The 25,222-nt window shown below is 35.9% G+C and overlaps 1 long non-coding RNA gene across 1 annotated transcript in view; it reads left to right on the top strand.

Annotated features, from left to right (window-relative positions):
- The window catches only part of LOC131085232 (uncharacterized), a 291,057-nt gene that overhangs the window by 15,168 nt on the left and 250,667 nt on the right, over window positions 1-25,222 (top strand). The window contains exons 3-9 of the long non-coding RNA XR_009114613.1: window positions 144-505; window positions 3,158-3,246; window positions 4,565-4,615; window positions 5,406-5,495; window positions 6,373-8,326; window positions 10,590-10,665; window positions 15,299-15,385. This is a non-coding gene — a long non-coding RNA (uncharacterized LOC131085232). The remainder of the gene's footprint in view (window positions 1-143; window positions 506-3,157; window positions 3,247-4,564; window positions 4,616-5,405; window positions 5,496-6,372; window positions 8,327-10,589; window positions 10,666-15,298; window positions 15,386-25,222) is intronic.

The raw sequence follows: 25,222 nt of genomic DNA, 5'->3' as shown, positions 1-25,222 counted from the left end.
GCTTTGAAGGAAGAATCTATTATAGTTTTGTACTGTCTGGTGGAAAAAAATGTTTGCATTTTCCATTTCTGAATGCACCCAGAGATTCTGTAGCTAAAAAAGCTGAAGTATCATTTTTGACTGTGTGTTTTTTGTTTTTGCAGATCTGCTGTCCAAACCAGCATGCTGTGTTATGCCAATCCAGTGCCTTGTCAGCGTGGCAGACAGCTGCAGTTAGAATACAAGGCTTTTATGTTCCACCCACCCCCTCATCTCTCAGGTTTTATTCCACTTCTTTGAACAGTGGACACATTCCTGCCAGTCTCAGTGTTTTAATTTAATTTGGGCACAGACTATATAAAATTGAACAGATGTCTGAAAGCAGTGGAGAGAAGACCATAAAATGAAACACGTGCTCAGCTCCATTTGAACCAAGCAATGCTGTATTTTTTTTTGTCCTCATAGCCACAAAAGTCACACATGACTTGGAGGTGTGTGACAAGAGGGTCGAACATGGGAAGAAGAGGTAAGGAGACTGGAATTGGACCTAATTTTCTTTCCTATGTATTTTTGAGGTGTGTTTTCAAGACTGGGTGTTTCTTCATCTTCTACAGTTAGCAGCACTCATTTCTCTAAAGTAAAGATTATATTTCCCAAGAAATTAAAAAAAAATATGAAAAAAAAACCCAGTAAAATCTCTTCCACAAAAATATTTTTCAACTCCTTCCCCTAAAAGATAACTTGACTTTATTTTCAATGGGCATGCAAAGTGCTGGTTTCCAAGAAATTCCTGGAAACGCAGGGTGGTAGTTCCATCCAGTAGGCAAGCCAGAAATTCCATAGCATAAAATTTCACTGCCTAAAATAATCTATTAATCAGAAGATAAATTGAACAAATTAAAGTGAAATAATGACCTTTAAAAAGTGTTTTATTTTTGAATATATTTAACAGTATTTTTTAACCTTAAGGTAATGTAAAAAATAAGATCAATTACATAATTTTTTGAAAAGTTGTCATGGTTGTGACATGACAGTGATATTCATATGTGATATCATGCCTTAAGATTGAGCCAATTTTTTTGCAGAAGGTTTGTCTGCATAAATGTCTTCAGTAGATGTATTTTCTTACCCCTGTCTAAACTGATGAAGAAATTCATGCTCTAAAAGACTTATTAATCCTAAAAATGACCTAACAAACATTAGATTAAGTTTACAGGCTTTAAAGGTGTTCTGTTTTGAAAATAAAGGTTTTGTTTTAGGAGTCAGACTTTGCACGTGATGGACAATTCTCCGGTTTTCCTCCCACCCACTTGCACCTTGATGTCTTTTGATTGTGGTACCCTTTAGATGTAGAAAAGTGTGAAAACGGTAATACCATTATGAAGGTGGTAGGTGAAAAAATTGAGACTGAAGCTGGATTTGAAGTTGATTGTCTTAAATTCCTCAGTAGTTCACTGTCATTGATGTACAGTCTATTTTCTTATCATTCCTGCAGTAGTTAATATTGATGGAGACATATTTATCCTGTATCATAATCTTCTCTTTCATGCTGAAGACTTTAAAATTGTTCAGTTGAAGACTTTAAAAGCTTTTGTTGGAGGAGTTCGTTACATGTGCATCTGAAAAGAAAATTGAAAAAAGCACTGAAACTGAAATTTCAGAATTAAATGCATCATCTTGGAAAGCAACATAAATGGTTCCACTATCCAGCAGACTTCTACATTTGCATTTCTTTATATTCATATATATGGTTAAAGTAACTGCCACCTTAACTTAGAATATCTGAATATGCAACCAATTATTTGCCTTTGTGTCTTATGTGGAAAATGTGAGTAGGAGGAGGATATGTGAAGTCTCAGGAAGGAAAGGGAAGATGTGTAACCATAGATGTTGGTCACTACTGCAAAAGCAGTATCAAATTATATTGGATATTCAGCCCTAGCAATTGAAAATGTCACATCTCTCTAGATGTGTTACTAGCATCTAAACACTATCCACTTTTAGATCTCCCAGAAGTTTTATGAAAATGCATGAGAAAGTTTCCTTAAATGGCACTCTTTTCAAAGAAAATATGCTTGGGAAGCTGTGGGGTTTTTTCAGTATTACATTCAGGAACAGCCACTTCATTAAGAACGGTTTTTAATATGTACATTCTAAGTTATGGGCAGTTTTTGAAATTCCCAAGCCACAGGCATGGTGGAAGGTGGCTTTTTATCTTGTTTTTTGTTTTATTTACCAATAACATTTACACAGTGACTACCCACTCTGTCTAGTTTCCTAGAGAGCATCTGTGGAATTTCTGGAAATCAGGAAGAAAATGCATGGAAAGCAGCTGGGAAACTGGGAAGACACTGGGAAATTTTCTAGGAAGAACTTAGTAAATTCCTGAAAGTTGGGACAGAATTCCTAGAAAACAGAGGGAGATTAAAAAAAAAAAAAAAAAACACATGGAGGAAGTTACCTGTGGAGAAAGGGGAAATTTTCTGAAAAACCAAGTGATACAGCCTAGAAAGTGAAAGGTAGAAAAAGGAGGAGAGCAGCCAAAGTGAATACTTTCAACAACACGCTTAAGATTTCTAGGAAGCTGGCTGTGGATTCCCCAAAAGCACGCAAGGAAGTCTTATAAAGCAAAGGGGGAATTCCCAAAAATCTTGTGCAAAGTTATGGCCATGAGAAAAATTGTGGCAAGTGTGGAATATGTGGAAAATTTCCCAGAAAGCTGGAGATATTCCTTGAAGACAGTGGAATGATCTCCTGCAAAGAATGAGGTAAATTCCTATGGTTTGGGGTGTGGATGGGCACTCCTAGAAAGCAGAAGGGGAATTTTCCAGCAATCATGTGGGAATTTGATGGAAAACAGAGAGGAATTCCAGGCAATGACAGGTGGCAGCTCATGATACTTTTCAAAGTGAAGCAGAAATCTTGTACCAAACTCTGCAAGCTGCTGATCCCAAGCCTTACAGCAAATATGCATGAAGGCTAAAACATTTTGAGTAAAAAATACTGCAAATATTTTTGTTGGAAAAATCAGATTTCCTCTCTGATAGTGAAAACGTTTTTTGAACATATGATTGCAGAGTTCAGATTAGTTTATATTAATGGATAATCAATATAGTAAGTTTTTTAATAGTAATTTTTATGATTGTCTGTTTTTTGATGGAATTAATCCATTTGGAAGGAAACTAGAAGGTGGCAGCCTTGGGGTGATAACTGAAGTGAAACACAAGACTGTCAAGAAATAAGCCATTAAAAAACTTCAGGAAAAGAGTAAGTAGATATGTGATATTCTTTAAATTATTTCTAGCTTTCTTACTATCTGATGATTCTTCTCTTCCAATATCTGCTTGAGCACCACGTCATATTTGATACACAATTTCTCTTTTCGGTTATGGAGATGTTTATTTTGAATTTTCAGGTAGTTCTTTGTGTCTCATTCATTGCCCCTGTGGCAGAAACCTAAAGCAGTATAAGTTTTGAAAATATTCAAACTCTTCTGCCAATCTGTGAAATTCAGGGCTCTTATTCTTTCATGAAAGAATAATTGAGAATATATTTGTATGTTAGGTTGTAAAGTAACAAAATATCTTCGAAGGATATAAGCAATTTTTTCTTAGGTATTTATTTGAGTTTTTATCAATAAAGTAAGGTAAAAAGAAGGAACAAAAAAGTGTTCCATTCACAAATCAGTATGAACACCACAGTGAAAATTTTTGCCTAAAATTTTGTGGCTGACCTGACAGATAAGATTTCAGGACTTTATAATGGTAGCAGGTATTACAAATACTGCAGTAGGATGTGTAAAACAATATTTGCTGTTAGCTGCATGTGTAGAATTTTTTTCTTGGGATATTGAATTGTTTGGAAGTTTTATTTGATTGAAGTATTACAGTTTTAATTCCTAGTTGCTGAAAAGTTACATTTTACTTTGTTTCAAGGGTTGGTAATCAGGCTTTCTAAAAGCCATTTTTAAAGCATTAAATGGAAGAGGCTTTAAGCTAAATCCATACTTAGCCCTTGATTTCAAATCACTGTATTTTTGTGCATTGTAAAAATGCATATGTTTTGAAAGCTTGAGGGTTTGTTGTAGTAAACACAATACTGACAATATTTGTGGCTGGTCAATTATCCTTTGCCCTCTGTCCATAAAACACTAAGTGCATTGGGGTTCTAGGTCATCACTACAGCTGCAGCATTGCAATTAATTATATATTGTTATTACATTAGAAGAAACTAAACTCAGAGAGAACAAAATCATTACATTCTCCCTTTTATTAATATTAGCAGACATAGCTTGTAATGGATCTGTGTGAGGATGGAGAACTTCAAAAAATGCTTTGTGGTAAAGGGCATTTTGCAGAAAATGAGACAGGACACATCATTCAAAGCCTTGCTTTTTGCACAAAAACTATAATTACATTCCTCTGTTTCTCTCATATGCTCATTGATTTTGAGTGTTCATACATTTAAAAACAGTTACTGATTGATATTTTATCTATTATTTATTTCATAGGATAAAAATAATCCAGTAAAGAAGAAGTAAAATATACTACATGAATGCATTTTTATAACTTTATTTTTCTTACAGATGCAATATGTGCTGCCATTTTCTTTTACTTCTCTTTCTGCACCAGCTGTGGTAATAACTGTGTTATTATTTCTTAGCTTGCAACTGCTTTGCATTATAACTTTAACTTAGTTCAGTTGTTATATGCACAGTGTATTACAGGAGGTAAAAAAGCAGAAGTGGATTGCTCCTGATACTTCCTCACAGCACGTTACATTTAAGGTTCAGTGAACATCAGCATTTTCATCCACCACACAGAGCCATTGCAATTCTGAACAGTCCACAACAGAATTAACCTATCCAGTCAAAACTTTAGATTTTGTAGATGGTGAAGGACGTGGAATTCTTGAAGTTTTTTGCAAAGAAATGATTAAATTCTTTGTTACAATGTAGTGCTTTTAGGAACCCTTCCTTTACCTCTTCTTCCAGAATTTATATGGCATTATGGAACGATGCCTTTTATAAGGCCTTGTTTCTTCTGGGCCCTCATCAAAACAGCAAAAAGCCTTGACTGGTTTGGTATGTAAAAATGAATTTCAGGTATGAAAATATGGGCAAATTTGGTAAATACACAAGATAGACTCTAATTTTTTTGCTGGATGATCTGATTTTAACAGACCAAACCATTATGTACTTTTGCCTTTCTTACAGAATTGTGGTGAGGAATGATATTTCAAAATTTGAAATTCTTATATGACTTCCTGGAAGAAGTGAGGAAGATGTTTTTTGTTAGCCTGCCACTAGTTTAGAATAAAATGCATGGGAATTGTTCATAGGAATTAATCAAAAGATTTTAAAATGTTTCTGTCAGAATATGTTAACTGTAACTGATAGTATTTTATTTCTTACTCTCTCTTGGCAGGTATTTTTTTGCAGAGATCTAAAAGTGGAAAACATTTTTGTTAAAAGCAGTGACATCAATGAAGTAAATGAAGTGGAATTAAACATAAAGGTAAGATGAAAATTGTAGCAGTTCAGCTTCAAGAACCATTTTTAATATCCAGGTATTACTGGGAGACCTGACTTTGATACCTATTAGTAGGTTTTGAAATGAGTTACTAAATGGTGTTATTATGGAAAAAAATCATTTGGAAGCTAAGAGCCACTGAAAAGAGTTGAAAAGAGTATTTTTTTAAATGGTAAGCACAATTCTTGGTCAATTAAAAAAAAAATCCTTTAAGTAACCATACCTTGTTCATGCAGATCTACATTTGCATAGTCCCAAGCCATTAGTTACAGGAAGCCAGCAGATGCTGTGAGATGTAATTAATATTTAAATTAGGAATGTTTTCAATTTAGAGTAAATCTGTTAGTAATACAGAAAAAAAAACTATTTCGACCATGTCTTGATTGAAATACAAGTATATTATGGGATTCTTTTGATATTAATAAATATTTGCTACCTAAACACAATGTTCCATATGCTTACATATTCTTTTGTATTGAAGAAAATAGTCTTTGATGTTTTATACGTCATGTGTTAATTGTGCATCACTAATTTCCTATTTTAGTAGTGGTTACTGTTGAAATGTATGCATCATTTTGTACAACTGAATTGTTGAATCAGGAATTTACTGTCTGGGATAGAAGACTCCCGGATGAGAAGCATTTTAGACACTGAAGTGGACAACTCAGTAATTTATAATGGATAAATCCAGACTGCAAAACTGTTTTTTGTTTCTTAGATATGTGTGTTTTTATATAATCTCATGGTCATTTTAAGAAACATCCTTGTGTATTTCTCTGTACCGTTCAGTTTGGGGCAGTGTGTGCCTTTTTTCCTGAAAGAAGGTAGGTAAGGCATTGATAAAATTCTGTCTTTTCCACAGGTTTTCCATCCTTTCAGTCAACTCACCTTTTCCATCAATAGAAACCACCATGGCCAGCTGTTCTTTTTCATGGCCTTGCTTTATGTACCCATTTGGAACAGCAACTAGCACATTCTGTCATCTCTCCTGCAAGGTGCAAGTACTTTTTCTGTGTTCCATCCTGTGAATGAGGTCAGATCTTTCCTCACTTTGCCTGTTCCTCTCATTTTAGAGGAGAATAACTCCTGAGTGACTTTATTGGGAGAAGTGGAAAACACAGAACCAAGTCCCAAAGCTGGTGTGGCCAGCAGCAATTAAAGTGACTACAGGAAAGGAAAGGTCCATCACATAATGTGAGATTAAAAAAAAACCCAGCTAAAACCAACATTTAAGTGCTTTAGACTTTCAGGCTTGAGGCAGCTAATGTTACATGTCAGGCTAAGGTTCACACCCTCCTGTTTTTGGCTGTGAGAGTCTTCCTGGATTTTTATGATTTTCTGGTTTTGGGCAGGATATGCAGACAGAAAGATGGGACAAATCCAGACGTGGTTCCTGTTGAGAGGTTCTTCCATATGGCCCACAAGTACATGGCACAGGTGCATACTGGCATGGGGCTGAGATGAAATTTTGCTAATTAATATGTATAGAAATACTTTCTTTTTCTAGCTACCTCTCAGTATCAGGACATTCCTTCCTGAACTCACTGATGTCTTCAGATATATGTACGTATTGTCTCTCAGACTTTGATATGAAAAGTATAACATATAAAAGTATGCTGAAGAATTTGACTTCTCCATGTATTACACTTGAATAAGGCTTTACAAACAGGATAAAACCCTACCTTGTTTTTTAAAAAAAAGCATTTTTTCTCACCTTTTGAAATAGCCTCTTCATGGACAGTTGATGAGTAGTACCTTTTTGGTTAAGACTTCTTTTAACTCTGTGTCACTCTGGTGGTAACCTCTCTCTGGTGACATAGAGCTAATTTGTGACTTCTGATGTGATGAAGAAAAATATAAGAATCTCCAGCTAAACAGTGGGAATAAATAATAACCATTTTTTTTAGACAATTTCCATCCCAAAAATGTGACTACCCCAGAGTATGGGACTGATTAATATTTGATGGTGAAATGAAAGTTGAAAAACCCCCAACACCACAAAAGCAGGTAATGATGATGTAGCCTGCCCAATTTACATGCCTTTCAGGGCTTTTCCCTTGTCTGTTTAGGCAATGAAAACTTTGCAGTCCATAACATAAAGATTTGTAACCTTTTCTGATTTATACTGCATGCTATAGCATACTTCACTCCTTATTCAACATAGCATTCATTTTTAAAATTCTGTGGAGTCGTTTCCTCAACAGTTTATACCAGCAAATTTCACAGCTTGCTCATTACAAATGGAAGCAAAAAAGAAATCCTTTTTTGGGGAAGATAATTAGTACTTCCAACATTCTGATTTATTAAATACTAGTAGCATTAAATATTCTTTAAGTGAGGAGGCTGTACAGGATAGTTTCCAATTTACAATCATGACAGAAACATAGAGTCTCATCACTGCAAGGGGCCTTGAGTTGTTTGATTTATTTCTCTGTCCAAAGGAAGAAGCAGCTGTACTGAGGTCATTTCTGATGAATATTTGGGCAAAGTGTACCTAAAGACCTCCAGTAATGGAGACTCCATAATCTTCCCCGGCACTCTATTCTGATGCTTCATTATCCTCCTAGAAATTTTTCCTGCTGTCTGCCCTGAACCTTCAATTTGACAATCAGCTTAAACTTATACCTGCAGGCCATGATCTAATCACTTTTTTCATTATAAAGTTCCAGTTAACTCACCTGCAGCCACGTAATTGCTCTCGCTGACCTAAGGGAGGTGGTGGAATCCTGTGCATGGGAAAAGGAAAAGGGTGCAACTGCAATTCACATTTTCAGACTATTATTTCCTCCCCCATCCAGCACAGATATCAAGAACAGGTAGGCATCCTCCTATTGCCAGCATCTGTTATTTCACTTCTCTCTCAGTCTCTTGTTCCTTAAAGAGGACAGACAACTGCAAAACATGCCTTGACACAGCCTCCCACTTTGACAACAAACAAGTTACACTTGTTTTCTGAGAAGCATTTTTTGAGGACGTGTGCAATGCTCCTGTGATATTTTCATGTATTAAATTATTACATTAAACACAATAATTTGGATTGCAAAATAATTTAAGGGAAACAGTATCAAAATCCTTACTAAAATAAAAATATGTGACATTTTATGTTCCTCTTGTAACCCCAAAGCCTGTCAGCCTGTGCTCATGGAGATTTGCTCCTGACAGGTTCATAATATCTGTTATTCACTTCTTTGTTCTCTTCTAGGTGCCTTTTAATTCCAGTATTTTCCTGGGAGTTAATGGGATACTTCTATAATTCTTTGATGCCAGCTTTTTTACTCTCTTACAGATAGATACCTGAAAATACAGTTTTCAAGTATTTTATCTGCCTTCCACTAATGGTTCTTGAAGAGCTAATAGCTCTGAAAAGTCTTGTCACTTTTAAAGCACTCCAGAATGAATTTTATCGGTTATGGCTGATTTTAAAATTTCCAACTCAAGTACATGCTAACCTTTCTCTGCTCTGTAAAAGACTGAGGTCTTGCCCCTTTGTCATTGATATTGATTGGACTATCCACTGCTTGCACTTGACATTTTGGTTAAAATTGATGCAAGAAGACATTAAATACATTTGCCTTCTAAGCATCATCAATCAGTTGCGTTCTTGGTTGAATACAGCGCCAATGTCTTTATTCACTGTCTTCCCACCCCTCATATTCTTGTAGATGATTTCATTTTGAGTTACATCCCTTGCCTAGCTGCTTCTCATTTTTTCTTTCTGATTTTGCCCCTCTATGCTTATGTTTTCCTTTTGGTCTTATTTGCATTTTTTGTATCATCCCCTTTTGTGTGTAAGACTCACAGAAATTCAAAATTTAATCAGACTGGTTTAGTAGTAAAGAAAAGGTTATTATTTCTGTTTGTGGTTTTGCTTTTGTTGCATACATCTGAGTTCTTTTCTAACCTAAAATTTTGTACATGGACGTGTGGATACAGACACAGTTTCACACCCTCCTCCTTTCTGGATTTTCTTAGACTGATTTTTCTATTCACTTTATTTTCAGGAAATTACTAATTTCCTGAGTTGGTAATTTTATTTTGTGTAGGACATATATTAAGGATGTAAATGTATATAAACTTTAAGTTTTCCCAGTATGTTAGTGGCATGAATTATTGATAGTTTAAAAAGTTATCGAAATGATTGATTAAAAATGAGTCCCCACAGCAGGTTTGGCAATATTATTGGTTAGAATTTCCTGTAAAATCATATTTACCATTTGTAGTATTATCAAACTATGAAGTTAACAATTTCAAGGTCCTTGTCATAATAAATAGATATTTGAAGCTTGGTGACATAAGACATAAAAAATCTGAGATCACAGTTCAACAGGCTTTCTTGATTTGGTGGGACAACACCAAGAAAAATATTCACTGTCGATCTCCCCTTCCATTGTGTGAAGGTTCTTATATTTTCTTCCTTACTGGGACTAAGTATCACTTCTTTTGATTCTGGAATTAAAACCCATACATCTTGCTGTGAACTCAACCCATGATGCAGCAGATAAAATCTCACTGAGATGGCCCCAAACCAAGGTCTTACTGACATGGACTGAAATCATATAAAGTGAGTAGTGAATGGGTTCTAATTTGTGAATTTTAATCAAGGACTGAAGTAGAAGGTTTGAAAATTTTTATTTGAGAGTATTTTGGCACAGATTTTGTTAATCATCTGATATGATCAAGAAAACAGAGACTTCATGTTTTGCAAAAACCCTGTGTTTTTATGTGCTACCCTTATGTCTGGTAGAAAACCAAGTTCATGAGGTGTCTTGCAGTACTTAAAGTCAGTGTGTTATGAATGCTGCTTTAATAACTTACTGTGGAGAAGAAGAGTACTAAGTTTAATCACACTGCTAATGTCACAATGTCACCACCCCCTTAACAGCTAAATGATAAAAGTGAGGACACATCAGCATGAATTGTTAAGGCCTGTACATTATTCATTTAAACATCTGCTGTTGGTTCCTCTTTACATATGGGAATAAATTATACCACATCAGCACATTCTTCGTGCTTTGTGTTTAAGCATTTAAAAGTTTTTTTTTTCTATTATTAATACTATTTTTTCTGCTTGGTTGGCAGCCCATGAAGTTATCAGTGCCTGTGACTACAGCCAACAGTGTGACATTTGAAGCACAGGTGTCATTATGTACATGCTGTAAGTAGCTTGTAAAAGTAATATAAAATGTACAGACCCATTTATAATACAAGTACTTACAATTTTGCACTGAAATAAAAAATAAGCCTATGTGCTAAATCTTCAAAAAGAGTGAACTTTTATAATTTCTTGTATGTAAGCAATAAAAATTTCTATGCAAAATAAGGTAAAAGATAGAGTTCAGGATTAAAAACTGAGTATTTGATTTATGGACCACTAAACAGTCTGGAAATAACAGAATATTGCAGTGGAACACCATATAATCAAACTGAGAGTTTAACCTCTCTTTTTCATTGTTGTGTGGCTCTATAAATGAGGACTGAGTAGTTGATTTACAGATTACTGGTAAAATTCTGACGTGGATTGCACAAAATGTGCAATTAGGGTAAAGGCTTTTCTTGTCCACCTCTGACTGTGCTAATTCTGGAACTGAGATGTTCCAGGGCTGCCAGGTCTCCTTGTACAGGTAAACTGTGTGTCTTGGAAGTTTATTAGTTTGCTGGTGTAAGAGGAAGTAATGAAACTACATTTGTAAGACTACACGGATATTTATATTGAAGTCTTTCATAATTTAGAGCATTTCTTTTGGCTACAAAGTAATTATTCCTCTCTGAAAAATCTTAACCCACCTACACTAGCTAAAAAATATGAAAAGGTACTCCACTAATTGAAAATGAATTCTTGTAAAGGATGTACATTACTGTGCATATGATGCAACCAAAAAGTCACATTTTTTTTTCAGGGATGTTTTCCTGTCATAGTGCATTTACATGCTTTTTCTCTCCACTTTGTGTTTTTCTTCTTTCAGCTGCCACCGATAATGCTTTGATGCCAATGTTTTAGAGCACCACAACCATGATTACATTGGTTATTATTTCTGTTTTGTGATTGTTTTGCTTCTGTTGCATACATCTAGGCTCCTTTACAACCTAAGACTTTGTACATGGACATGTGGATACAAACACAGTTTCACAACCTCCTCTTTTCTGGATTTTCTTAGTTTGATTTTTCTTTTCACTTTATTTTGGTACCTCAGCTTCTTTTCTGTACAATTAGCTCACTTTTCTTCTTGTGACAGCGCAATGAACTGCTCATAGCTTTATTACCTTTATTTTTATTCTTTTTTTTGTTTCTAAAATCCATGTGCAGAATTTATGCTGATACAGACTGAGTTTTATTGTACTTAATGATATTAGTGTCTGCATCATAGCACTAGGATATGTAAAACATAGTAGAGTATATTACAAAATGTTTGGCAGGACTGGGGTGATTTGACTGGCTAATAAGAATCCAGAGCTGCGCCTGCAATCAGCACAATTCACAGCTCAGAACTTGTAAAATTCAGAGCAGTGAACTGTGTTGATTGCAGCTGGAGCTTAGAACTTCTGACCTTCTTCCTTAATTAGCAATATAAATATTTCTTAAAATTAGCATTTTGTAATCACAACAGTGTCAGAACAAAGTAGCATTAATTCACCCCTTGTTGTGTTGACTACCCAAGAATGAAAACACCGTGTATAAATTAATAGAATGCAATTCACACTCCTTTTTATTGCTTAATTTGAAAACAGTAATACAAGAGCCACAAGATCATCTTCTGATTTTAATTCTGCCTTTGCAAATTGCTTTTCTTCCCACCCTGAATAATGACTCATGCTCCTGGTGCTCCTCTAATGGGCTTAAGGATACTGTTAGTGGCATTATTGCCACTAGTGCCACTTTGACCCTTCCTGGCTCCAGCCAATGCTTCCCTGCTAAATCCCTGGCTGCCCTGGCTCCCTTGTCCATGCAAATGGAATATTCCATCTTGGTGCCCTGGCTGTTATTGCCACCACAGGCTGGGTCTGCACCTAGATGGGGACACAAGCCCCAAGGTGACTCCAGAACTCTGTTAATGCAGAGTTTTCTCTGCACAGTGGGGTAAGGCCAGCCTGGTGGGTTTTTATGTGCAGTCAAAGGTGTACTCTATGCTTCCCATTTAATTTCTGTCTTAACACATATTCACAGAAGCATCCACAATAGTAACCAGCAAAAAGAAAATCCATTAAAATACAAAAGTGTGCCAGCACATTGAAGGATTAGTGCAGCAAGAGTCCTGCTGTCTGTCACGCTGCCAGAGTGTGGCCTGTGTGCTGCTGTCTAATAGGAAAGGGTCAGGGGATTCTTTTTCCTGGGCCATCTGCACTATTGGATTTCTTCCTCATTCTTCCAGGTGTGCTCTGGCCCCCACAGTAGTTCTCAAAAACCTTTGTGCAGCTGAAGAAACCTGGATGCCTAATAAATTACTTCCTGCATTACAGCAATAAGAAACCTATTAAGAAAGTGTGGTAATTCTTGCTCCTTTCTAAAGGCACAGAAAATTTCTTCACAGATTTTCGAGGTGCCATGTGATATGTTTCACCTACTTAACTTGATTTCTTCAGCTGAAGTTATCTGTTGTCTGTCACTGCCTTAGTCTGGAGAGAATTTAGCCCTATCTGTGCATAGTAGAATAATGGGCATTGTCACCAGCCAATACTTAGGGTACCATGTCCTGAAATGAATGCATTCTGCCCCTTTTCTGTTCCTTAAATTGAGTTCCATGTGGATTTAAGTCCTGAGGGAGATTGGGAAGGAGAACTGCAGGATAAAAGAAAACCTCAACTTTTGTCAAAGATATTTTGAGATTAAAAGTTTTGGGGAAAATGCACCAAAATATTAATTTTATGTTTTACCTTAAAAATTAAAACCATATGAATGAAACAACACAGAGTTTTGCTTTGATATAAAGTAGCAGGCATCCTTCACCAGGATGTGAAAACTAAATTTTTTCAGTACTGACTTCTGCATTTTGGGAATTGAACTAAAAAAAATATTTGTTGCAAATAATTTATTTGATGAAGTTAGCTTTTTTTTTTGTTTTTTGTTTGTTTTAAATGGTCACAAAAAGGAGTATTAGTTTCTCAAAAGTATTTGCTGTATAATTCTTGCAAGTCAGTTGTGCACGGATAGTATGATGTAAAATCTATCAGGAGTTTAATCTTTGTTAGTTTTGATTGAAAACACAGACCACATGATATGGTTTTCCATTCCATGTGATTATTAAAACACAGATCAATACTTACTTTCAAAGTATATTCTCTAATAATCATTTAAAGTTGATCTTTCTGGTTAATACTCGTGCTGGTACATAGTCACAGAAACCCAATACCAAGTGTCTGATATTGAAACTTCTTTTTTTGTAGGAATACATTTGTTCTTAGTTTAATAAGTTTCCTTTTTTCTTATTTAATTGTTTCCACATTGTTAAGAATACAGTCAGTGTAAAGGAGGCAGATGACACAGAAAGATTAAATTGAAGATGCAGATACTGCATTTATTCAAATATTTTAACTCAAAATAACAGAAAATAGACACAAAACAAGAATGCAGCTTAGGTATATTTTTATGAACATGTATACTCTTAATATAGACACTTATGGTAAGTCTTCACATTTTTCTGACATGTCATTTTATTACCATATTTCTACTGATAAATAACATGAGGCCAAACAAGTCAACAGTCACACTACATAGGTAAAGGAGATACATCTAAATAGCAGAACAAAGAGTGAAGAATTGAAAATTATGCTTTGTTTCTCCCAGTATTTCTGCTTTATTTTTTTGTTCTGAAAAATATGTCTTTTGGAACAGTAAAATTATATTCTAGATTTCTGTAATTTTTCTGTGAAACAGAGTTGCTTTAATTTACTCTTACTCTATGAAGAATAGCATCCTAGACTGAGAATTGAACACGTTTCATAGATTTTAAGAATTTAGAGCTGAATTCTCAACATCAGTACAGTTGACTTTAGGGATACAAGTGCCTACTATATATGACTAATTTGACTTATATAAGAAAATCTACAAAATAAAATCCTACAGAATAAAAGTATCTAGTAACTCTTGTAATGCATCCATGATTTGTTTGAGCTAAACCCTGTTTTTAGAAAGACAGCTCACTGGGACTCCAATGCCCAAATTGAGAGTGGTCTGTTTTGTCTTGTGGCTGTTCTTTCAGTTCTTGTGACTACTATTAACCCACTAGCCTAAAAACATTGGCCCATGAATTACTGATGGTTCTTATCACTGCAATGTAGTGGTTGTTAGTACAGGATTGTTGAATTGTTTGATGGAAGATATTACTTGGACATGGAATGGAAAGAAATGATAAGTACCCAGTGTGTGCAGTAAACTTTATTTCTGAGATAGAAATACTGCACACAGTGGCAGCAAGTTAGCCAAGGGGTTTGGGTGGGTGAATTAGGGAGTAAAATACTCTGTAAGTTCAGTTTAATATTTCCTAGCTGGTAATTCAATTGTCTCTTAGTAAACCTTTGGCTACTGCTTAAAAAATCCATACAACAGCAATTACCTTTTATCTCTGTGGATACCTAGTTACAAAGATTAAATCACCTCTTAACCTCATAACCTTTTTCCTTTAAATCTCTCTGAGAGACATATTTTTAGAACTTGAGTTACTTTTGTAGACTTCTCTGAAGTTTTCCCAGTCCTGCCAACTCTTTGATTTCGGAGTGATCCCATAATACACAGTTTTTTCAGAAAAATAGTAGGTATTCATTTATTGACCCTAATTTTCTTGTACCTTTTATAGAAGGCTCGAAATACAAGCTTTTAAAATAATAAGAAGGGAAGACCTCTGCTTTGAAAAATTTGGTCTGGGAAATAGTTACCAAGGCTGGTAAGTACACAATGCTCTCACAGAATAAGTGTTGACTACATTGCAATGAATTCCACAATTACTGTAGTTGTGATATTTTTCTTAGCTTTTAAGTAGTGCATGTTTTCTGAAAAGAAAAATTGATGTTAAAAATAAATGGACATAAATGATATTGTGAACGAATTTCATAGCACTGTAAGAAGAAAGGTCTCTGCTGTATTAAAGCACTCAATTTAAAATGTGTCTTGTTGTTAGTAGAAATGAGAGGTTTAAAGTTGTGGTTTTCATTCCTAGAAGAATGAGTTTTGAAACTACTTCTGAAAGTTGATGCTGTTCATGAAATCACAGCTAATGAATTGCTTGATAACCAGTGGATAGCTGAATTTTGAAGAGATGCAATTTCTTTCCCTTGTATTGTACTTCTCACTTTTATGGTATGTAAAGTTGCTGTATTGCCTCAGTGGAATCCAGTAGGTTGAAAAATTTAAAAAAATGCTGTCTAAACATCATACCACTTGTTAGGGGTCTGATCCAAAGCTCCCAAATCCATTAGCATGTTTTGCTTGTATCTCATGGGCTTCTGATAAACCTGTTAACTAAGGGAATCTTTACACTGTATTCCTCGCCCAAATCAACTTTACCTGGTTTCCCATAGGTTTTGACATAATATGGAAGTATGGATTTGGGTCAAGTTTGATTAATTCAACTCTAAAACTTTTTTTTTCTTTTCTTTTTTGATTAAAAAAAAAGAACTTGGAGCTACAGGGCCATTCTGAAGGCAAGTGAAATGTAGTGCTGGAAGGGAAGATGGGAGCTCCCAGCTTGCTGGTTGGGCTGCAGATCTTGTCATTGTGACAATACTGAACTTTCAGCTGTCTCATGGAGCACTTGTGCTACTTTGTAGTTGAAATTAAGGAGAGGAAATGGACATAGCTGCTACTTAAAGATAATCCATGATAGCATACCCTAATTTCCTCTCTAGCTGGATTCTCTACTATTTAGAAGCAGCAATGCCTGTGAATCACTGCAAAGTGTTCTGCTGTGTGGGAGGATAAATACCTCTCTCTACTCAAGATGGAGCACTGGTTTTGCTTCACACCTTCCTCTACAAAAGAGCCATTCTGGACTAGCCTGCAGCTTTCTTCCTTCCTGCTAATTAAGTAGAGCTGAACAGGAAGCTTTTTTCCAAGGTTTCATTGCATTCTTATGTGTGGGAGAATAGCCAAAACCAAATGTGTAACTCTACAATGGGCTGGAAAATGAGGCAATTTTCATCCAGCTCTGCCCTGCCTTACTGTGAGTACCACACTGTCTTTGCTTCATGAAAATGAAGATATGGAAAACTGCCACCCATGTGATTTCATGACTTCTCACCATGTACATTCATGGAGCTTGAGAATAATTTCCATATGAACATCATTGCATGTAACAAGACTTTCTTATAGTTCATAGTAAACAATTCCTTCTCTCTGTACGACACAACATTTCAGACACAGTAGATTTTAATTTGCAATAATTTTCTTCTTTTATGAGGTAGGTAGTAGACTGGCTATCTTATCTACCTACAAATACCTACAAATGCAACCCTGTATTGTTTGGTTTCCATTTGCACTGAAATTTGTTTGGTTGGTTTCCATTTGCGCTTCCACAGTAAATGTGCAACTTTAGGCATTGGTTTCAAAGCAGAACTATATTTTAGATTTTTTCATCAAGTTTGAATTGTTTTTAAATGTTGAGGTGTGGTCATCATAGGCTGATGACGGAATTCCCTCATGCCCGGGAATGCACTCTGAGGTCTACAGATATCCTTGGGCCAGAAACCATCAGAAATGATCTCTGGAAATACACTGAAGCCATTTGTACCTCCAGCTTATCTACTTCTAACAGTTTCAACTACTTCCTAAAGGGAAAATTTTCTGGATGAGACAGTGCTTCAGACAATGATTTTGGCTTCATGCTTTGGCCTTTCCTGTAGGTGATCACCCGGTGTTCTCTATGACTCAACCCTCTGTGCCTCACACCAGGCACCAAAAAGGACTTCATGGTTTAACCCCAACTGGCACCTAAGCACCATGCACCCAACTCACTCCTATAAAAATTTACTCCTCAGCTTCAGTAGGCAGGTGGTGAAAATGTCTTCTGCTCCATACCTTCTACGTTCCATCTGCATGTTCCATCCAAAGCCCCCAACTGCTTTACTGGCATTCTGGTTTTCACATATATTACATATTGCAGCCCTAAATGTTTTTCTGTTTCTAGTGAAAACTCTAGGCTTTTAGAGGAGCATAAAAATAAGAAATGGGGACTTCAAGTGACACTTAAGTGAAAAGTCTCACTATACCAAATTGTTAAAGAAATGCTCCTGAAATTATTCTATAAGGACCTTGGTTTCAGAGTTATGGAACACCTGGGGCTCCCTCCTTACTTCAGCAGGAGTTGCAGATACTCAGGACCATTGAAAACCAGGACACCAGTTTCTACTTCAAGCTTGTGCCTTCACAGCCTCTGTGACTTTACAATAGCCAGATGGGGAACATGAAAGTGCATTATCATGTAGAGAATTCTGTGTGTAACAAAATTAACCCCTTGGAGCCATGTGACGCATGAGCTTCTGCACAGGAGAAAAATGCATTTGGCACCACAGTCTCCCACCAGGAAATCCCTACCATCTGTACCAAAAATTTATGAAGTCACAAGTCATTCTCTATGATTAAAACTGGCATTTCAAACATAGGTGCAGAAATTTTATATTCCAGAACAATACTTTAACAAAAAAAATTTTAATTTAAAAGTTGACATGTTCTTGCAGCTAAACAAATCACCTCAAGCTCAATTCAAGTTAGTGGATACCTCTGGAGGTTTATGTGTTGTTAGTTTGAGACCATATAGAGTTTTGGCCGGGGGCTATGCAAAGGGTTGATGATTAATTATTTACCAGAAATAGTAATTAATGCAGTCCTGCTAGTAGTTTTGATTATGCTGATCTCTGTACCAGTTAAAACTTTTCCAGACACGTTTAACTTCTTACATCTGCTGAAAAGTAAGAGCCAAATAGATGACAGGATAGCAGAATATTTTTAAGTTTCTAAGAAACATGAAGACTGTGTTACCACTAAATGGAATTTCTGCATTGTCTGCACAGAGCATTATATATACAACGAGTATAATATTAGTGAAACATAGAGTAAATCTAATTTTGCAATAAATATCTTTATGGATACATATGCTTTGGTTTGATACTAGAATTTCCAATTATTTTAAGCTACATTCAAAAATAATCTTGATTCCATTTCCTACCTATATATTGTATGGATTGTGATGTATTTTAACTATGATAATCTACCTCATTTTGTTCACTTCTCACCCTGAGAATTTGACTTTTTCTTAGCTGTGGTTTAATGGAAGATGCTGTTTCCTTTCAGATAGTGGGGTGGTTTAGCTTTTTTTCTTCTCCTGTGTTGATTTTTATTTCTATCAAAAGAATTTTTGAACATATTGATTGTGAGTTCTGATTTAGAATTCTGTATTATTGCTGTGATTTTGGGTGAAATTTACAGGTATGTGAGTATGCTTGACTGAAGAGGAAAATCAAGACCCTAAAATACAAAACTTATGTGTACACCATGTGAGATTTCTTGTTTCTTTTCAGATTGATTTTAACAAGGAAACCAAATGCCTAAAGCTCAGAGCTTCTTGTGTCTAAATTGCAACTCCAGTTCAGCAAAATGCCTGTGTATCTGTTCTGCAAATTATTTAAACACATTTCTAAAAGTATGTGAGGACTTGAAAAATTTGACTCAATGAAGTACTGAGATCCCTAAGGATGCCTGACAATTCTGAGAAGAAATCTGCTTAGAGATCTCACATCCCCATCTTAAATTTTCTCAGCTCTCTGGATTTGGATCTTTTTGTGCACTTGCATCTCTATACCCTGACAGTTCTGGGCAGTTTGGAGCAGAGTCAATTTATTGTTTTTATTTCCATGGTTACATTGGGCTTGCTTTTAGACTCTAAGACTTCTCTATGCATCAAGACTTTTCTCTGTCTCTCTTGTCTTTCCAATAGTATCAGAGGGATTTTTATTATTTTCAGGCATATTTTCTTCCATTTACTGAGTATCATAACTAATTTGCAGGTTCTTCTGTTTACCTCTACAGCATTTTAGTCAGTGGAATGACTAATGTATTCTCAAAGTACAATTATCATAAATCAAGAATTTCCCAGTTCTGTTTCTTGCTCTTGGTGTTAGCTAATTTTTTTCCCCCTGAATTGATAACTGAATTATTGTTCCCTAAGATACCTATTTAAAATATTCCAGACTAAGCATTGAATGACTCTTGCAAATGATCTCTTCAACCAGTCCTTCTCCTTGGTGTTTTAAAATTGGTGTATATGTCAGTCAGACAGAATATGGACGCTCATCAGGCTTCAACCTTTGTATGTTACATGTGTTCATGGAAAAAATACTTTATTGCCTTCTCCAAGAGTAGCTGGTTATCTCTGCATTTTTATCTTGAATCCTGCTGAAGTTTGCTTACTAAAAATTGAGTAGGAAAAAAAAAGAAGTTGAAAATAAAAAAAAAAAAAGAAATGTAAACAACATAATCTGTCAATTAGTGACCCCCAGGCCTGTTACCCACAGTTGGCACCAGGTGCTGGTGAATTAAACCCAACAGGTGTTCAAATGAGCCAACACAGATAATTAACTTAAATGGTCCCATTTTCTTAAAAACTGTCATGAAATAAAGCCCCTCTTCTCTTTCATGGGGTATACAATTATCTGGCACTTTGTAAGGCCTAGCTCTTTTAAAAAGGCCTAATCTCAGCCTCTGATTTTGTGGGTGCAATTCACTGCACGCTGCACATTTAACTACATAATTGTTCATGCAAAGGAAGTGGTTAAAATGTGTGTCATCAGCCATGCCCACAGTTGTCATAATTGCAGATGTAAATCAGCTTGTGCAGCAAATGAGGCTGTTTTGCACAATCCAAACCCACCTTTCTAATGGCTGGGAGTATTTATGCCTTGGTCATTTGCTACATAAGTGACTTTGCTTTCTGTTTCCAACAAAAGAAATGCTTTCTGAATACCAGTCCTCATGTAAAAGAATACAAATAGTTTGAAATGAGAATTGTCAGTTTAATGAGGTGGATGAAAGAGCCTTAGAAACTGTCTCATCTGTGACCTCTTTCCTCTGCTTGATCCACTGTGTGACCTCAGAAAAAGAACTATTTTTCCTGTGTTGCAGTTTACTAGTCTGTACAGTCTAGATAAACTACCTAGTAACTATATGTTGTTAATTAATATTAGAAAAATATATCCCAGCTGTTAGTGAAGTGCTCAAAGAGTGCCAGAAGATTAATAATATTAATGCCAAATATTATCTCTTAAAAATAAGTAACAAGACAGCTCTAGTTTTCAGAGTTGTGTATAAACTTTGCATAGAGCATGTGCTTGCCTTTCTTTCCAAACTTTCAGAAATCTTATTGCCAGCTTTACTGAATAGCCAAGGTAATAAAACCAAAATTATTTTAGATCACTCAGTGTGATCTAAAAGGACAGATGTCTGATCAGTTTAAAAATAATTGTTCCTTCAGAATCCATGGATTGTTGCCCTACCCATTACGGATGAGGCTCAATAAAATAGGAGTGTTTTCTAGGCATGTTTATTTGCTCAGTAACCTAAAGAAACATGGATAGGTACGGAAAGAGGGAGAAACAGGGATAGTGGAAAATCTCGGTCATCCTCTGACTCTTTGGGTTTTCTTTTTATTTTTACAGAAAGAGCTAAAATTCCGTTCCCAAAAGCACTGAAAAGAACTCTTTCTCAGAAACAGTCCCTGAGGAAGTAGAGATGGTTATGGCTCTTTTAAGTAGGAAGTCATATCAAAATAGAAAAAAGCCCTAGAAGGTAAGAAATTACTGATGGGGTGAGATCATCTATGTCAGTGCTCTCTCTGACAATGATGACAGGAAATCCTGTTTAGGGAGGATATTCAAGCCTGGCTATTTCCTCCCATGTAACACCAAGCCTGTATATTTCCTTTCATTTAGTACCCCAGTATTCAGAATTATCCTTAAGGTTGTGAGAAGACACATTCCAACGTAATCCTGTTAGCATTCATCATGGCCCTGCTGTCAATGAATATCTCTGGTTCCTTGTTGAATATGCTGATGCCATCTGCCTCTGCAGCTGCCCATGGCTGTAAGATCCAGAAATGCACTCTTTAATGAGTAAATAAATATTTTTGTCTTTTCTGTTTTAAAATTCTCTCCCACTCTATTAATCAGATGGCCCTTATTTCTAGGAGTACAGGATGTGGCAAAAAAGCTCCCATTCAGTACTAAGTAAAATCTCAGTCATGTCCCTCCTCAGCCACCTTTTCAACAAAGTGGTGACTCCAAGATTGCTTTTCTGGCTGGTGACTCTAACTGCCAGTTGGATCATTCTGAAAATCAAGAACACCTGCTTTGGATTACTTTTCCCTAAGTGCACCCTTTTATTTCTTTTCCCTCTCTTGTTTGAACCAGTGTTTTCATTGGAGGTGTCCAGGGCATTCCGAAACTTGAGTTTCTAATTGTGTATTCAGGAGTGGGATTTTCACCTTTAAAAATATCAGACTGCTTTCCTTCTTAGCACTGAATATTATTTGAGTTAGCAGGAGTGTTCAGAGAATGACACTTTGGAAAGTCAAGAAATTGTCATTGTACTGAGGAAAAAGTCTCATCTTCTCAGCAGGTATAAATCATTATTATGACTATTACTTAAATCACTGATTCTTATTAATTAAAGATCTGTAACAAGGAATATTCAGCTGTTTTGCTAGCTTTGTCTTGTTCTCTGAAGAGATAAATCTAATGGCAAAAAGTTAAACTTCATCCCATGGAGACCACTGATCTTGTCTTGGTTGAATTTTGACCACAAAAGAGACCAGAGATACCAAAGAATATATTTTTTTTGTGAGAGATGAAGATACAAGTCTTCATCTCTTGTTTTTATAATATGAAGATACCATTTTCTAGTGTCTTTGAATATTGTGATGAAGTAATATCTGTCATTTTGATTAAGAAACCTAGTTAGTGAAGATTAAAATCAAGAAAAAGGTCGTTTACATTTGTTAAAGCAAAAAAAGTCTTGTCTCAAAGATTGGATTTAAAATTTAAAGAGAAGAAGCTTGTCTCTGTGTACTGTAGGAGAGATTTAAAGTTATCTGTTATAATTCTTTTATTTCCTCATGATCTTAGTTTTGCATATTTTATGATATATATATTAGAGTAGAACTACATTAGAATATTATTTTGTAATTGTTCTCTGTTATGATTCTTCATTCATATATCTCTATTCTTCCCACCTGTTTAGTGTATAATGTTGTAGTCTTCATTTTTTTTTTTTAATTGCATTCCCCTAAAGTTAGATCAGTATTTCTTGCATAAAGTTCAGAACAGAATCAGTATTTCCAAGGAAAGAAGGGAGAATGTGACATGTTCTTGGTGTCTTCTGCCCAGAAACTGGGAAATAAAAGCCTCCTGAAGTCTGCTGTCTCACTCACAGTCAGACAGAAATCATAGGACATCCATTGACTTTGAACAACGCAAGAGTAAACAACTATTACTTCTGCAAAAATGAGCAAACTATATAAAGATGGACAAATATATCCTGAAGTGTTTTGTCTCTTTACTTCCCTGAACCCTTTAATCAGAAAGCTTTAACTTTCCTTTAGCACTGAAGAAAATCTTACAGCAGTGTGAACTCCTAACCTGTAAGAGGACAGCCACTGATTGTATTTTTGTCAGAGTACAAATTATGGAATTGTCTAAAATATATGTAATTTATTTGTTCTACACTAATAGACACCATGCCAGGTAGGCAATTTTCTTTCACAAATCCATTTTTTTGTATTTTACTTGCTTTTACTTTCTTTACTTTTGTTACAGACATTGGGGGTGGGGGGACCTCTGTGTGATGAGGCCAGAATCTGCAATAAGGATTGCTGATAACTGCACACTCAGAGAATATTCTAGGAAATTGCTTATAAATTTGCTTGAGGCATTTTAACACAAGTGCTTCAGTCTATGGAATTTGTTACTGCTATTTTAGGTTGCTTTCAATTGCTTATTTTTGAACAGAACTTATATTCAACTGCACAAATAAGAGATGTTCTTTGAAGCACAATAGAATTCTGGGGTTCTTGCTACTGAAATTCTGTTGTGTTGATTAAACTCCAAATAAAACAGGTGTTAGAGCAATGGCCTTTACAAGTTAATTAATCTTCATTTTCAAAGGATGAGCTACCATTTGGCTTAGGTTTGTTATACGTAAGTGTAAATTACAATGTGATTTACTGTTCTAAAGAAAAAGCCACTCTCTAAGGACAGGTCTTGCCAGTAAACTGGCATTGTGGCACATGGTGTGAGCAAATTATGCACACTTTTGGTTGAAAACATTTCCTTAAATATATATACAATCTGTTTTATTGCTTATTCAGGAGATTGTGCAGAGAATATCAGTTTGAGGAAATACCACCTATTTAAATACCTTCTAATCTCCAAACTAATATTGAAATTCCTCTTACAGTCATTACAGCCTTGATTTTATTTACTTGTGAAGTATTTCTATTACAGGGCCAAAATCTTTACTGTACATATGCGAACACTTAGAGAGGTTTTATTTACAGTAAACTACGAAAGAGCTTTTTGACATCATATAATAATGAAAGGGTAATGTATCCCTGTCATTCTCACTGTAGAACATAGCTATACGTATAATCAGGCACCTTTTGGGAGGATTGATCTAGTTTCTGTTTTTCAGATCAGTACAAAGTCAAGCTTGTTGAGGAGAAAATAGGTATGTTCTACAAAATGCAGTGAGTCTAAGCCACAGATTTCTATATTTTCCTGACAGAATTCAGTAAGATTTTCACTTTAAGCTGAAAGTTGTCCTTTTTTCCCCCCTCTTTTTGTTGTGCACTTAATCAGCAGTAAAGTCAACTTCACTTATGAGTTCTAATCGTCACACTGTTTTTATTTGATGTGCTTCAAACCCTTTACAAAGTCCCAGCTGCTTTCTGGTCCTCATGACACCAAGATGGTAGGTCAGAGTGTGGCCTGGATAACTGCCTTGTCAGCTGGCAGGTGACACTGCTCGTTCCTTTCATTTACTGAGAGTCACTTGGAGGGCACCTCTGGCCTCACAGTCCTACCCAATCACTGCACTTGCACAGCAGCAAACTTGGGGCACAGTGCTGCCCAGTGCTGGCATTCTAATGTCAAGGGCACTTTTTTGGAAGAGAGATGAAATGTTCAGAATCCCAGGAGACATGCTGACATTTTGCACCACCCCTGCTCTTCCAAACCAAGGGAGCTTGGAAATGCACTGCTTCACATCAAAGGGTTATGTCTTTTCACAGCACTAGCAGAACACAGTAAGTGTAATTTGCATTTAGAGAGTGAGGTATTTACTTTTCATGGGTCCATTCTCCTATCCTGAAGTGTTAAATCATTTCTCATCTCTGACAATTTTAAGATGTCTTGGTTTAGAGCACAGCTTTTCTGACTGGCTCCAGAACAGAATTAACTTTGATTTCACTTGATCTTGTTGTGACTTCTCATTTCCTCCACACTCCAGGGTTTATTTTGTGTGCTGTCCTATTTTGGTCCAGTCCAATTCTGTTCCCACAACTCCTCACATTTCTTGCCCCAGACTGGATGTACACCCAGCATCGCCCTGTGTAAGACTTGCGCATTCCCGGTGTTTTCCTGGCATATCAGCGTGCTTTGGTGAGGTGTACTGGAGCTCTCTGGGGCTCACAGGAGAGCAGGCAGCAGCCTGTCAGATCCATGGCTGTGCCCTGTCTCCT

Source organism: Melospiza georgiana, chromosome 6 (genome assembly GCF_028018845.1).
Source record: "Melospiza georgiana isolate bMelGeo1 chromosome 6, bMelGeo1.pri, whole genome shotgun sequence".
NCBI classification, from domain to species: Eukaryota; Metazoa; Chordata; class Aves; order Passeriformes; family Passerellidae; genus Melospiza; species Melospiza georgiana.
This window is presented reverse-complemented; position numbering and strand designations above follow the sequence as displayed.